Source organism: Equus asinus, chromosome 2 (genome assembly GCF_041296235.1).
Source record: "Equus asinus isolate D_3611 breed Donkey chromosome 2, EquAss-T2T_v2, whole genome shotgun sequence".
Taxonomy (NCBI): domain Eukaryota; kingdom Metazoa; phylum Chordata; class Mammalia; order Perissodactyla; family Equidae; genus Equus; species Equus asinus.
In genome coordinates this window covers 140,088,907-140,105,251 of record NC_091791.1, presented here as the reverse complement: position 1 = coordinate 140,105,251, position 16,345 = coordinate 140,088,907, and the positions used below count along the sequence as shown (strand labels likewise).

Sequence of the window (16,345 nt, the reverse complement as noted above, 5' to 3'; positions counted from 1 at the left end):
TGCAGCACCCTAAGCATCACTTTACCTGCCTGGGAAATGAGAGCAATTGTCCTATATTTACTGCACTCCTTGGCATCTCCTTTCTTGAGGATCCGGATATATATTGGCTGTTTCCAGTCTGTATACCATTGTTTTCTTTTCCATATGTGTTGGCATATTCTTCTTAGGATTTTGACAAATTCAGTCTCTGTGGCTTGAAATAATTCTATTGATATCCTATCCACCCCGGTGACTTATTTCTTCCCAGGACTTTCAGGACAGCTTTCACTTCACTTTCAGGAATTACAGGTTCTAGGGGCCTGCCAGGTGACATAGCAGTTAAGTTCACACACTCCAATTCAGCCACCAGGAGTTCGCTGGATATGTCTGATGTGGGGTTCAGATCCCAGGTAGAGACATATGCACTGCTTATCAGGCCATGCTGTGGTAGGTGTCCCATATATAAAGCAGAGGAAGATGGGCACAGATGTTAGCTCAGGGCCACTCTTCCTCAGCAAAAAGAGGAGGATTGGCAGCAGATGTTAGCTCAGGGCTAATTGTCCTAACAAGAAAAAGAATTACAGGTTCTTCCTCATAAGAATCTTCTTCAAAGACATCTGTCATCCTTTCACCTCTTCTGTCTAGATCTTCATACACTGTTTCCACCTTCACAGTATTTTCTCCTGATCAGATGGCGTGCTTCCCTGTTGGTCGTTCAGCATTCCTAATCAAGGTTTAAATTTCCCTTTGATTTCTTGAGTTTTCTGGAAGAGACCTCTTGTTCCTACTTTTTTTGTTGTTCTCTTCCATCTCTGCATTGGTCATTATAGTAGTTCTCTTTGTCTCTAAGTGATGGTCACTGAAAAACTGCATTCAGGATTCTAACCCTCCTTTTTGTCACCTCAGCTGTCCTCAACAATTTTTAGTGTTTCCTCTGTCAACCATCACAATTTTTCTTTTCTTTTTTTTTTTTGAGGAAGATTAGCCCTGAGCTAACATCCATGCCCATCTTCCTCTACTTTATATGTGGGACACCTACCACAGCATGGCTTGCCAAGCAGTGCCCTGTCCGCACCCGGGATCTGAACCGGCGAACCCTGGGCCACTGAAGCGAAACACGCGAACTTAACCGCTGCGCCACTGGGCGGACCCACAATTTTTCCTTTCTTTTTACTTGAAGTGTTGTCTTTTTGCCTTCCTCCTTAATATTTCTGGTTTCAGTCCATAGTTCTTCTGGTTCTCGGTCAATGAAGTTTAACAATGCAAATGTGTTTTTTATGTGGACTTTAAAGTCATCAGGAATGCCGTTTACATTATATTTTGGCACTACCGTCCTTTTAGTGCTCTGCTTCAGCTTTGATATGAACAGTTCGTGGTCAGAACCGTAATCTGCTCCTGGTCTTGTTTTGGCAGAGAAAATACAGCTTCTCCATCTCCTGCTTCCAATTACAGAATCTATTTGATTTCAGGTTTGGCCATCTGGTGACGTCCATGTAGACAGCCGTCTGTTCGGTTGCTTGAAGCAAGTTTTATAGCAAGTTTTGCAATGAACAGATTGCTGGCTTTGCAGAAATCCTCAAGCCAGTCTCCCACTTCGTTTCTGACCCCTAGTCCAAATTTTCCGACAATGTTTGATTCCAGTGTATTTTCTAATTATGCATTCCAGTCCCCTATAACTGTCAGCATGTGTTGTTTGGGTGTATGATCAATTTCTTCTTGGATACTTGTGTAAAAATGTTCACTTTCATCTTCTTCAGCATCCATAGTTAGAGCATAGACTTGGGTGATGGTTATGTTAATAGGTTTTCCCAGAAGTCTGATTGATATTATTCGGTCAGACCTTGCATTAGCGCCCCTAACTGCCTGTGATACATCGAGCCTTGCTCAGTATTAGAGCCACTCCGTTTCTTCTGAGTTTGTCATTTCCAGAGTTGAACATTTTGTAGCTGTCTGAAAGTGTCCCGTCCCAGGCCATTTTAGTTCACAGCGCCAGCACTGCAGTATTTAAACATTCCATTTCTTGCCTTAAAATTTCCAGCTTGCCTTAGTCCATGCCTCTCACGTTCCCTGCTCCAATTGTGTGTGTGGCACGCCGTGGGACTTTCCTTTCTCCTTTGTGCATTTCAGCCCCTAGATGTCCTTCGGGCTTTCGCCGTAGCAACAGTGGCTATTCGTACCTGTTCTTTGCCCTTCCCTAGTACCTGTTTGAGTGCCTTTGACTTGGGGGTCTTGTCTTCCAGTACTATCTCGTATTTCATTTTGGACTGTCTCATCATAGGGTTTTCAAGGTTAAAAAGTTTAAAAGAGGGGCCAGCCTGGTGGCGCAGCAGTTAAGTTCGCACACTCCGCTTCGGTGGCCCGGGGTTCGCGAGTTCAGATCCCGGGTGCAGACCTATGCACCACTTATCAAGTCATGCTTTGGCAGGCGTCCCACATATAAAGTAGAGGAAGATAGGCACGGATGTTACCTCAGGGCCAATCTTCCTCAGCAAAAAAAAAGAGGAGGGTTGGAGGTGGATGTTAGTTCAGGGCTAATCTTCCTCAAAAAAAAAAAGTTTAAAAGAAAGAGAGAAAAAAGAAGGAAAAATACAGCAATGGTTTCCCATTGCCATCTGCTGCACAGTGTGTGGGTCCAAACACCTGCTCAGGTCCAGGGTGTTGCGATCACCAAACATCTATGAAATGTAAGTGCCCCTGCAGGAATTATGAAAATGATTTTTCATAATTTTCCTACATTTTCCTATTATCTCTGTTCTTCAGGTTATTGACATTTATTGACACTTATGATGGAAATACTATATAAGGATGTGGTAAAGTACAAGTTCTCAACTCTCCATTAGTGACATCACCCTGGTAGCTTAATAGCAGCCGTGGTGATTGTATTTACATGTGGAAACTGGCAAACACTACAAATGTATTTTACATAAATAAATGCATATATATAAATAAATGTCATTAATCAGGGCTTGATTTATTGTTTTGTTCACTGTGTAGAGCAAAGGTCAGCAAACCTTTTCTGTAAGGGTCAGGTAGTGTATATTTTTCCCTTTGTAGGTCATACAGTCTCTGCTGCAACTACACAACTCTGCCATTGTAGCACAGAAGCAGCTATAGACAATAGATAAACAAATGGACATGGTCGTGTTCTGATAAAACTTTATTTACAAAAACAGATGGTGGGCCAGATTTGGCAGGCCATAAATTGCCAGCCTTTGGTCTAGACTTAAGAAAGCCAGGGAGAAAATGTTAATAATGAAGATTAAATTTAAAAGTGTATTGTGTCTGTAGTTGTTCCAGTTGTGAAGAGCACAAAAAATTGAGGTGATATTCTCCCAGGATTCAAAATCAATTATCTGATACAGCAAAGAAGTAGTTCCTGTCATTGTTTAATGACTGAAGTTCTGACACACATCTTCATTGTTTCATTTTTATCTTACTCATTAGTGTAAATGAAAATATCGACCCACATTTATATCAGAATTATACAGGTTTATCATTTGCAACAACGAGGAGGCTAGCAATACAAAGGTTCTGCAAAAATCCCTGAGAGCGTTCTATAGGAATCAATTGGCTATATGGAGTTTACAATAAAGAGTATTAAATATTTTATTATTATTTGTAAATTGCATAACACACATCCTTGATATCAATAAAATATACAATAAACTTACGTATGCACATATATGCATACATTTTTCCCAGGGAGCCAGTTGCTAAATATTTCCCATCACACTCCTGCCTGAGGGGCAGCCGCATAAAGAGAGACCTAACTGTCCGGAGCAGCAGACGTTAAGGACCAGAAGCAGGTTCAGAGGCCAGGATGCGGAGGGGTGTCAGGCACGGAGAGCCAATCAGGAGGGCCCTGGAAGGCTGCATGGAGGACAAAGGGCCCTAAAGAGTCATAGGACTAAAAATGAATGCAGAGCGGCTACCCTTTAGGCAGGTAAATAGCACGGGCAAAGGAGTGGACACTGGAATACCCTGACCTTGTCATGGCTGCCGAGAGAAGAGGGCCAGCACAGGGAAGCAGTGGGAGACGAAGCGGGGCCAGATACACTGAATGGCACGCAAGCATGCTGTAAGGCTGAGCAGGAAGAAAAGCAGGTTACAAAATTTGTGCATTCGTGTTAAGGAAAAAAAGTACATTAGAAGAAAACGCACTTAAATGTAAATAGCTCCGGGTGATAGGAGTATAGCTGATTTTGTTTTCTTGCTTCTTAATACTTTTCTGTACCTTTCTATTATTCTGAAGTTGTCTGTAGTATTTTGATAATCGTGAAAAAAAACAAGTTTTTCTGGTAGGAAGGGCAAAAAGCAGACAGCCCTAGAGCACTGGGATAAACCTGAAGCCAGAGCCAGGAACAGCACACGTGGCCTGAGGCAGCCCAGAGGCCCCTGGAGGGAGGTGCTGAGGAGGGGGTAGTGGAGACCAGCACTCCAGGGATGATCCCCCTCTCCAGAGAGGACTGTAGGAGTCCACGGGTAACCACTCCTGATGCCCGCCAGCCCTATGGTCTGAAGCAGCCCTGTCCACACAGGCGATCTCCCCCCACCCCTGAGCCTCAGGTGGATGTCTCCTCTCGCTCTCTCCCCTGAGCACAGGTTGAAAAGGTGCCCCCCTCCACATTCACAAAGGCAGAAGGAATTGAGAAAAACAAGAGCTTCTCTGTCCTTTTACGGCTTCGTCATTGCTGTTTTCCCAACTAAAGAAGTACACTTTTTTAAAAGTGCACCTGATTCATAGGATTGGAAAATCAGAAGGGATCCAGAGAACAGTTAGTCCAACTCATTTCTTTTATTAATAAGGAAATAAAAACTAAGGAGGTCACATGGAATACCCAAGGGTGCAGAGCAAGGTAGAAACTAGTCTCCAGCAGAGATGACACCCAGGACGTCACACTTCCTTTCTCAGCCTCCAAGGACCGTCACATGAAGCCAGGGCTCATCCCAGGTGATGTGGGCTGAGCAGCCCTAGGCTGCGGAGCATGAAGATTCTAATCCTCCCTCAAGGAGGATTGCCCATGGAGAGCAAGAATGCTTACGGGGCACCCAGCTTATTATATGTCACTCACTTCTCCAGGGCAGAGCCAGAGCAGCAATGCTTTTTTCCCTCTGTATACACCACACACCTGGAATATCTCCCTCAGTGCATTGGACCACTTCCTTGCCCCCCATGTCAGGTGAGACCTCCAAAGCCATCTTCTCCTTAAGGCCTTTCTACGAGTAAGGCCATGTCATTTTGTGATCAGTCACCTTCGTTGTTATTATCTTGACTCGCCAAACCAGCCAGGTAATCCCATTTGGGCATCAAAAGGGCTAACGACACTGGCTTGGTCATTTTCTCCATATAAACTTGACTGAAGTGGATAAGATGAGAATTTTCATCTTGTGCCTAAATACCTAGAAGCCTCTGGAATTCACACCATTCTCTTTCCTCTCCCTTTTGGGTCAGAGCCTGCATCTTCATCCTGCCACTGATGCTGGTTCTTTGAGTATTTTCTGCACGTCTCTCTGTGTATATGCCATGTTGTTAGTCTTAAATTATACGCTCCTGGAGTAGAGGGGACATATCGGTTTATGCTTTTTCTGATCAGGAGCATCTGTAGCTAGAGGATTAAGAAATACATTTTCATGAGCTGGATAATAAGAAAAATTAAATGGCAAAAGTCCTTGCTGTCCCCAGTAGCTGGAGAGCTTTAAAAAAAATAAATAAACACCTAGTTCAGTTTTTTTACTCCTACAGAGACAGGAACAATTCTGGAGAAAAATTTGTGCCCACCTATACTGTGCCACGCTTCTTAAAAGAAGAATAAAATCTTAAATAGAGTCATCAAGAAGAGCTTATTAAATGTGACGTTCACAAGCTGACCTTTGAAGCTGGGAACTGGATTTCCCTGAGTGAGGTGGACAGATGCCATGGTGAGACCAACAGCTGGGCCTCCCCACCAAGTCCCTGCACCTCGTGCCCAATCCAGGCAGATGAAAACAAGCAACCAGAACCACCAGGACTGTTCTTTATACTGGTGTGCACGTTGTTGTTATCATTTACAGTGGGGAGATTGCCCTCATCCCTGGCTCTTTCCTTCAAGTCAAAACATCTGGGATGACCCCTTCCAAAGCAGAAGTCTCCTTTGAGGCTTTCCCACCTCTACACCCTCTGTCTTGGGTGCTTTTAGCTTTTAGACCAGCTTTCCACCGGAGCCAAATAACACTCTGTGGCCCCTTTCCCTGGGAGAAAAAGCGCAGAAACCAAAGGACTCCCTGTTTCCAAGCTCTTCCAAGTGGAATCTGGGTCATCCTTATGCCCCAGGGATTACACAGCGAGTACTACCCACCTCTATCCCAGTCCCACTCCTGTCCCTTGTCCTTGACGCCAGTTTCCCAAGAGAATGGGGAAAAAGGAAGTTACCTTTCTGAAAAAGGCTGTTTGCCAACTGTTTCTCTGGTCTTTAGGAGATGGTTTAAGTTGTGGATTAGGTCAACCCCAAAGCCTGCCATCAATACACCACTGAGGTCCTTACGTCCATGGCTTCTTTACTTTTCTAATGAATATTTAACAGGAAAAGTTAATATGTCATAGATCATTGAGAAGGCTACAAATCTCCCTCTGGCTATGGACGCCTAGGAGGCAGAGGGAAGGGACTCGCTACACAGTTTTAAGTGAGATATGTATTTCTAATTCTGCTGGGACAAAAACAGCTTTCAGTCATTGACAGCCAAGGGCTTTGTGGACATAAGATGGGCCTGGCCTGTCTCAGCACAAGAAGACTGCTGGGAAATCTAGTCAAAATCTAGACCTCTGACCTTTCCCAGCAAACAGGAAGTGAACAGAAAGTATCTTCTTAGAGACCCTGCTTTGGATAGTGCTCACCAAGGAGGTGAATATTTGCTGGTGAGGTTGTATTTTAGTCCTTTGCTAAGTTTGAGTGAAACCATCTTTTCAAAGCTTCGGGGAAACTGGCCTCATTGTTTTGCCCTTTTGAGATCCCTTTGAGAGAGTTAACAATAAATGCACGCGTGCATAAATCAAAAGCTAAAACAACATAACAAGTCACAGGCTCCGTCCAGTTTTCTGGGAAAGCAGCAGTTTCTGGAGAAAGTCCCAACCACTCCTGAAAACGGAAAAAACACACAAGATGAGAGTCCACCCGCAAACAGGTGTTTAGTATTCCCTCACGTCACAGAAGTAGATTTTTATGTTTATAAGAAAACAAATAAACATTCCCCCAAATTGGGCTTGGCCCCTAGTGAGGAAAAAACCAGCCCTGGGCTCTGTGCACTGTGTCCTGGCTGCGTCTGCAGCTGTCACAGGAAGGAACTGGATAATCCACACCCTCTACCCAAGGCCGCCGGAACTAGAACAGATTCCAGCTCTTTACCCTTTGGGGAGGGACGGAGTTATCACGCGGCATCACAGGCCCTGTGCAAGCAGCGCGGCTTCCTCCTTGGCACACAGGCCCAGGACAGGACCCCTGGGTTCCGCTGAGGTCAGAACAGCAATCAGGTGTGGGTGCAGCTGGCCCACACCTGACGTGAACTGGCCTCCTCCTTTTTCCTAAGAAAGGAAAACCACTCTAGGGGGTCATCCTGAAGGCTCCGTGCAAGGCTGTGTGGGTCCCCGCCTCTCGGCTTCCAAACCGCCAAGTAGCTGTCTGAGGACAGTCCTGTGGGATCTGCTCTGGAAGTCCTTTCAACTCCTAATGAACACCACTCAAGCCTGTTCCAAAATACCCAAAACCCCTCAGCTCCCGGAGCCTTGGTCCACCAGCAACCTGGATTCTGTCTTTAAGGAGATTTAAAACTAGTTCTGAAATAAAGTTGTGGCCTTTTTTCTGGAGTTCTAAATCTGTAGGTGAAGCAGTAAGGTAAGGGCTCTGGGGAATTCAGGAGCCAGAGAACAGCTCGTGGGGAAGGGAGGGGTGCTAACTGTCTGGGTGACTGGGGGTATGTAAACCGGAAGGGGAAGGAAGGAAGAGCCAATGGAAGGCAGCGTGGCAAACAGTCATGGCGGGCTCTTGGAGCCGGTGACCACCCACCTGACTCGAGAGAAGGGGCATCAACATCCCAGAGCCAGACACTCCACCAAGCCCTTCCCTGAGGGTAGAATCCTGTCGACCACCCTCACTCCCACACTGCAGGGAGCTCTTCTCATACAGCCCTGTCAGTGATTGGGAAACTCAGGACACTCACCTTTGTTGTTCAAGATCACTCCGCTAGAAAGGGGCAGGGCTGGGCTGCAAACTCAAAGTGAAGGACTGCAGGGCTCACGCAGGTCATCTCCTCCCTGCCTCTGTATCTCCCAGGGCGGGTTGGAGAAGCTCTGGAGCTGGGAATAATAGGGCACCAGTACAGGGAGCTGGGGAAACAGGGCGGCCTGTGAGAGGGAAGGCGTATGGGGAGGAGTCGTGAGACCCAGACCCCAGGGCCAAGTAGCTGTGGGACGTGGCCAGGTCATTTAGCTCTTTGGCCCTTGGTTTTCTCATCTGTAAAGGGATCCGGTGCTTCTCTGAAATAGGGAGTGTCAAGGCTTTTGAGCAAAGGGCTATCTGCTTGGGGCTGGTCCACGGGCTGGTTACAGGGGAAGAAAGCCAGCCAGCAAGACCAGCTTCACAGAGGTGCAGAAATCCAGATGTGGGGTGAAGAGGGCAATGCTCAGGTGCAGAGGTCATGGTGGTCACTGCTGCAAAAGAGAGGTCAAAGCGAGACACAAGAAACACTTCAGAGGAAAGCCTAGGAGCACTCAGAAATTGACTGGAGTAATGATGTTTACTGAGGGCTGTGCCAGTTACCCCACCAAGTGCTCAAATACCAATCCTGACCACAGCCCCACTCATATAATTATCATCATCACCCATGATGAGGAAAATGAAGCTTCGGGAGGCAAAAGAACTTGCCTGGAGCCACAGGGCTGGCAGCCAGCAGTCAGGATTTGAACTCAGGCCACTTCAGTGCAGAGTGGGTGTACTTAATCCCCATGCCTCCTACCTGCCTCCTAGCTGTGTGCTGAAGGAAAGAACAACACTTTCCTTCTGGCCTCTGCATTTCACTCACGTGGGCCTTCACAGGATGCCTTCTCCTCTCCCTGGTTGAAATGCCCCTCAAATTCCAGATTCCAGCTCCTCCTTAAAACTTCCATGCCCTGCTGTGCCCACTCATCCACACCTGCCTCCCACTGTTTCCCCACAGCCCAGGCCTGCTCCTAGAAGTCCTGGAATGTATTATGCTCCCCATCCCCTTGTCTCCCTATCTGGTGTCCATACCTCCTCATCTAAACCGCATGCCAAAGGTCACTCTCTGCCCCCAGAGTTAGGCCCACCGTCTTCTTTGCTTCTACCATCTCTGCCTATTTCTTGCATGTGTCACACTGTATTTATTATATACATTTTTGTCTGCTTCTTCATATTTCCACCTTCCCGGTAGGACTGTGAGCACTTTGAAGGCAGAAAGAGGCCAGGCCCTCATCCAATCTGTACACAGGGCATGGAATATAGTGGGTGCCAGATAAATGTTGATGAGTGGATTAATATGATTGATTGAGTGAATGAATGAATAAACATCCAGGTCCAGGAGAGCGGTCCTTCTGGCTCCAACCCCATCCCACTAAACAGAATCACGTTTAGTGTTTGTCATAAAGGCTTTCTACGTCCTTCTTGAAAAGTTGGTACCACTAGTCCACTTTCTGCCTTGTCTGTAATCCATCCTGTTGGTTTAGACACACACACACCTATACACACACACACTTCTTCCCTGACTGGACCCCAGACCAAAGCTAAAGAGATAAATATCAGGGGCTGGCCCGGTGGCAGAGCGGTTAAGTGCACACGTTCCAATTCTTGGCGCCCTGGGGTTCGCCAGTTTGGATCCCGGGTGCAGACATAGCACCGCTTGGCAAAAGCCATGCTGTGGTAGGCGTCCCATGTATAAAGTAGAGGAAGATGGACACGGAATGTTAGCTCAGGGCCAGTCTTCCTCAGCAAAAAGAGGAGGATTGGCAGCAGTTAGCTGAGGGCTAATCTTCCTCAAAAAAAAAAAAAAGATAAATATCTCTCCCTTGCTCTGTGCCCACCTAGACAAATTAATTCTAAGCACAAGAGGAGAGAACTCGGCGGGGCAGAGGGACCTCGCTGACCTGAAGCCAGCACCTTAGAAGTAAGACTCAGTGGAGCAGGCTAATTACCAATTTGCTTTTCTCACCTGCGTGGCAGCTCTTGGCTTCCTCCTCCTAGGCGGGAGGGGCATAACCCTGGCTAGGGGCCTCTCCAGATTATCCTCCCCTCCCAAGCAATCCGTAAGGGAACCCACTGGCTGAGCTTTGGCCTCTGCAGGCCCAGACAGAGGGAGCAGGCCCACAGAACCCCTTCAAGGACCAGCCCAGCTCTGCTCCCGGGCCCTGCCTGCCAAGACAGGTCAGTGGAGTTATTCTTGGTACTCATTTGCAGTTGCACAAGCTCTGGAATTCTTCCTATATGATTAAGTGGGCCCAAGAATGCTGCAGACTCAGCCTCGCTTTTGAAATCATGGTAGGAGAAGCCCAGAAGTTGATTTCAATCTCTTCCCTCACAGCAGGACCCCACTGGAGCAGCACTGGGGCAGCTGGCTGTTATGGAGAGTGGAAGCCAGGGCCAGGTCCCCAGTGACAGATGAGACCCACTGTGGCAAAGGGCCTCCCTCCTGACTGCTTCTGCCCTGCTGCCTGCCAGCCGCTTTAACCATGGAAGACAAAGAGCAAAGAACAGACTCCCAAGCTGTGGTTCCCCGTGGGCCCTGAGCAGGTGCCACTACTGGTCCTCTCAGGCAGGGGATTGGGGACCAAGGGAGAGAGAGAAGGGAAGTGCCACATGTCTTGGGCTAGCACCTCCTCCCAACCAAAACAAACAGACAAAACAGGATGCTGGGTGGCGGGCTAAAAGCCGAGATCTAAGTCACGCCAGCCACCACCACGAGTCTTGATTTTTTTAATGTCTGGTCAGGCCCTGTGTCAGCCTGTTTTGTGTTTGAGGGGAGTGAAGAAAAGTAAGGAAAACTGGTAATTACTGTTTCTAACCCAGTGAAAGCATGGTGGGAACTAGCCCAGAAACGTGACCCCCCACACACTGCTTTACTTCTTTGGTTGTTACAATTACACAGATGCACGGACACACACACACACACACACACACACGATGTCCCAGGGGCCTGACCTCAGTCCCACAGTCCTTTACCTTTTCTCCCAGGATGCCGAGGCCATTTTGCATCAGGGCGGTAGCCTGTCCCCGTCTCACAGTGGGCAGTCAGATTCCCTCACCACCCTCACTACACCATTTGATCTGAGGATGAGTTCAAACCAACCAACCAACCAACCACACGACACCACCCCTTTTCTGCCTTAGTATTTCATCTTGCCATCCCTCCTCCTCTTACTCCTTCAGGAACACTTGCTTCAAACAGTGAACTCGCCCCACTTCACTCTTCTGAGCTTATTTCTATCAGGCTTCACTCACTTGCTAAGATCTGATTCAGGTCTCACCTCCCCCATGGGCGTCTGATCCTCCCGCTTCTCTGAATACTGTGCTCCTTGCAGCTAACTTGTCCTGAGCACTTACAGTGCCAGACATCGTGCTGAACCCCAAATGTGAATCGTTCTCTCTCAGTTTCCCAACAATCCTATGATCTCCAGCCATCAGAGGAGGAAACTAAGGCTCGAAGTGCTTGCATTACATGCTCAGAATCACACAGCTCGTAACTGGCAGAGCCAGGATTCGAACCCAAGGGTTCTGACTCAAAGTCCGCATGGCAATGTGTGAAGAGAGTGGCTTTCCAGTCCACAGAACTGAGTTTGAATTTGGGACCCCACACTGACAACCTTGGTGGAAGTACTAAGGAGTGCTCTCGGAGCTTCAGTCTCTTCATCTAACCACACTAGCTTGCAGCTGGGATTAAAGGAGCTATCCCAATAAAGCATATGCGGCTTTCCTGGTCCGTCCCATAATTTTCACACTCATTCTAACGCCTCATCCTCTCTTGCCAGTTGTCTCATAGGCAGCAGTCTGTGCAAACTAGGAGATCAGCAAGCTCAGTGGGAGACTAAGGCTTATGTTCTGGGGTCCTACAACCTGGCTAGCTACTCTCAGGGGAAGTTCCCCAAATATTTTAATTGGCTGATTAAAGTCTTTTCAAGGGAGCTTTGCCAAAATTGCTTTTGCGCTGGAGAAGTCGATGACCCAGACCAAATCAAGCCTTCAGAATCTGCCCTGCTCTCTCCCCGTCCGCTCTCTCACTCCTCTTCACCCCTCTCTTGCTGTACTGCATCCCTAATACGACACCCCAGGTGTCCAACTTCCCACCTGTTGCTCACCTTCAAGCCTCAGCTCCCAGCCTCTCGCCACCAGCTCCTCTCTCCCATCTGAGCCCCTGCCGCCAGCCTGGGTCTGCCAGGCTCCTTCTCTCACCAGGAAAGTGAGAGAAAAATCCGTCAGGTCTCCTCTCCACCTTGAGGTTGAGCAAGTATTCATCTTCTCCAGCCCCGTCTCTCCAACCCCTCCTGCCCTCTCCCTCAGGGACCCAGCATTGGGTCCTTGCCAGCTTTTCCAGTTTTCCATCACTCTCTTAGGCACCCTCAGCTGTTGTGCTCATCTGGAAGAAAAAAAGTCAAATAAAGGTACTTATTATCTTTGAACATTTGATTTCACAGTACATCTTGCATGACTCTCAAATATGAGGTCAATACAAATAAAATGATTCAAATTGCCTTATATTAAACATTTCTGACCCAAAAAGTAAAAAGCTTTTTGAGTGATAGTTACATTGATACAAGAGTCACAATGACAGGTTTCAAAGATGAAAGTAATGGATCAGAAAATAGAACAGTAGAGAAAACACAGATGGAAGGCAAAGAATCCCATTTGAAATCCAAAGCTTTCATTTTGGGGGAAAAAAATTGCCAAAAGCACTGTTTTGTGTTAAAAAGAGCATGATAAAAGAAGCACACGCTTGCCACCTACTTGAGTTTTCATCCTTCTGTGTACTTGTCCCTTTCCGTCTTAAGGACTGTGGCCTTTGTTGTGATCCTATTGGCTGGAGTTTCCCAGGCTGGTGCTCCTGGAATCAGGTTTGCGTCTTCCTAGGATAGACGCTGGTATTGGAAGTGCTATGAACACCTGTGGGTGGGTGAGGCCACCTGAGTGACTGAATGAGGCTCCGAAGAACCCAACTCCCCATCCACACGGCCACCCAGCCAAAGACCAGCCTGCTTTCCCACACAACTAGAGCTGAACAGGGCTTTTCACTAAAACAGCACATGTTAACCAACACTTAACTAGTACCAATAAAGATGTTATTTGGAGCAAGATTTAAAGACATATGAACATTAAGCCTCTGAACCGCTGCTCTTTACTTACTGTTTCTCACAGCCTAAGCCAGTCTTTGAGTCTCTCTGATGTGAGTAGAGCACAATTTTCTAACTTACCTTCCACCTTCTTGGGGTCAGTCCCTCCCAGGCTTCTCGTTTTTCTAGAACTTTCGGTGGCCTCACCAGGCATCAGAACAAGTGGGGCCTTTCTTCTGCTTTACCTTCAAACTCCAAGTAAAAGAATATTCCTGTCACTTGTTTGCAGTAGAGTGAGGAAAACCCCTGCCATTGCAGCCCTGTCACTTCCCTGGGTGTTTGGAGTTTCCATCTCTTCTCCCTCCAGGAACCAGAGGAAGAAGATTATCACATATGCTCCACGTTTGCCCCTGTCACTCCTGTCCTTCTAATCGGAAGAGGTCATTTCCCCATTTTCCTTCCTCCTTGACCTCAGCTCCTTGCACTTTGGAGCAGGGTGTGTTTACTGATTGATTATATTTACTTAAAATTGGTAATGATTACCAATCATTTAACTTATGAATGCCAACACTTTTTACACCTGGCTTCTGACCCAGACTCTGCTCTTACATAGCCCTAATGCAGATTTAATAGTTTAAAAATCACTTTTAGAGGTAATTCTATGAAATTCCACAGGACCAATGGAAGAGGTTTTAAATGGAAGATTAGGGTGCCCAATTAAATAAAGATTATGGGAAATCATTGACCCGCAGGGCTGGGCTGCGCAGAAGAGGCAAAGACCAGATGTCCAACTAAGGGCGGCTGGGAGGTGTGAGTCTGGCAGGGTCGCAGATCAAACCGCTAATGGACGGAGTTCAAAGAGCATGCAGTAAGCTGGAGGGAGGGGCGAAGAGCTTGGTCAGGTACCCATGCGCCTAGGAAATCAGCTAGCGCAAGAAGGCTTGGACAAGTCCGGGGGTGCAGGGACTAGGAAGTTAGAGTCAGAGAGTGCAGTCGTCACCAATACTCATCGGAAGAGTGCCAAAGCTCTCTGTCCTCTGTCACCTTCTCTACTTTCTGTGGTGTGTGGTCAAACTAGCTATCGGTACTCATGAAACTAGAGAGAAAATCATCGCCCCTAGTGTCTGTCACTTCTAGTTAACACAGGGACGAGGAGTTAGATCTTCTGGCGGGTATCCAAAAATCCTTCGAAGTTCTATTGCGTCCCATCTCCTGATGATTAAATGCCGGTTCTAAAATAGGAAGACTTACTCCCAAAACCAACAGATGTTTGGGCTGTCAGCATTGTGCTGGTTCTAAACTCATTTGTGATTGTACTGTGAAGTCCTGTCTGTGTGATCTGTAAGGAATCACTTATATAAGATTATTTGGAAACTCTTACTAGTCATGAGGTGTCTAACTATCCATCTCAATGATTTGTCTTTTATAACGATGCAATGGGGCATTTTGAAGGAGCACTTGGTCAACTTTCCACCTCAAGAAACCTAAAGAGACTCTGGACATTCCCCACGCTCTTTAAGGTGGCCTTTATCAGGTAGCTCGGCTTCAGGAGATGTAGACTACTGTTTTCCGTCTTGTATACAATGCAGTCTCTAATTAGTTATGGGACCTTCAACAAGCCACTTAGCTTCTGGGCCTCAGCTTTATCAGCTATAAAATTATAGTGACCAATAGACTCCATTACCTCCATGGCTCCTGTGAGTTCTAAGGATCTAGATTATTTTAAATACTCCGTTACCTACCTTCACCAAACTAGCATCACAGGTGAGCCACAGGCTACAAGACCGAAATTCTTCCCTGGTCAGAGCCACCCACTTTATATGTTGTTTGGGTTACTTTTTGCTAAACACATCATGACCTTGTCCACATTGAAGGCCATTTTTCTCCCCATTCCATCAGCACCATCAGCTGAGTATTTTATCTCTGCACATGGATTCTTTCTTCTTTTTCCATATCTTATAAAACTCTTCTCCAGCAGTTATTGCAATTACTAAGTAAAGTCACTTTTCACATCTCTTCATTCAGAAAATTATCTCAATTTTTGTCCATGCCTTTATTCTAATGAATAATAACTCCAGTTGTCAAAGTACTTTTTGGACATGCATTGCCTTATCTGATTCCTCACAACAATCCTGTTTTTTATAAAGTCATTTGTTACCCAACCTTCCTACTCATGTGTCATAGTTGTAACAACTTTTTTCCTAATAAACCTTGGCATGAAATTTCGTCAGATTCTTTCTGATAGTTAAAATGTTTTTCATTCACTGTATTCCCACACAAACGCTTGCTTACCCGTGGAAATAAATCTGCTAGACCGATGAAGCATGAATCCAGCTTAGAGAGGGTCACTGGAACTGAGAGCTGCAATGGCCTTCAGTGACCATCTGTCCCACCCACCCCTGAACATGGGACCTTGTCCCAGTAACCAGAAGGTACTTGTCTCTCAAACAAGGGGATTTGAGGTGCAGAACGTTTGATTCTGGGTTTCTCATCTCTGTAAGCTCCCCTGAGTCACGCCTGAGCTCACGATATCTGATTTGCACATTTCAGGTCCCACTTGGTGGCTTTTCCTGGTCCCCTCACGTAAGCACTTTTTTCTTTCTTCAAAGCTGCCCTTTCCCCAAGATGGCCACTCTGACTTAATGAATCAGCTGCAGCGTCTGTGATGTGCTGCCAGGTTTTCTAGAGGCGGCTTCCCTGGGCTTCCTCGGGCCTTTACAGAGCCCTCTGGTCTTCCTGCTGGCTATTTGCTCTCCTCCCTTTTCCTCCTAATTAATACCTACGTCTTATCAGAGTGGCGGCTTCTCAGAGTAACTGAGTGATTGATGTGTTTTGTTGTGTTTTCTTTTGGAACCCTCCCGATCTGCCCAGACTTGAATTAATTGGGGTTTGCACACTGTTGCAGTGTAATTTGCCCATGAGCTATCCCTTACATCACCTCCTGCTCACCACTTAGAAAAACCACAGCTAATGGTTGTTTGGCAAATCTCAGTGTTCACAGGGTCTCCCACCAAGGGTCAGGGACTGCTCCACAGTTGACAGCTTGGGCTCTGGGGTCAGCCG

At 46.7% G+C, this 16,345-nt stretch overlaps 1 protein-coding gene and 1 long non-coding RNA gene across 3 annotated transcripts in view; one reads left to right on the top strand and one right to left on the bottom strand.

Moving 5' to 3' along the window:
• Window positions 1-16,345, top strand: part of LIPC (lipase C, hepatic type) — a 141,307-nt gene that overhangs the window by 23,562 nt on the left and 101,400 nt on the right. The window lies entirely within an intron of this gene.
• Window positions 2,737-12,580, bottom strand: LOC139042402 (uncharacterized). The gene is made up of 3 exons (XR_011499130.1): window positions 11,181-12,580; window positions 8,170-8,335; window positions 2,737-7,091 (listed from the first exon to the last, which is right to left on the bottom strand). It is a non-coding gene; the product is annotated as an uncharacterized lncRNA (long non-coding RNA).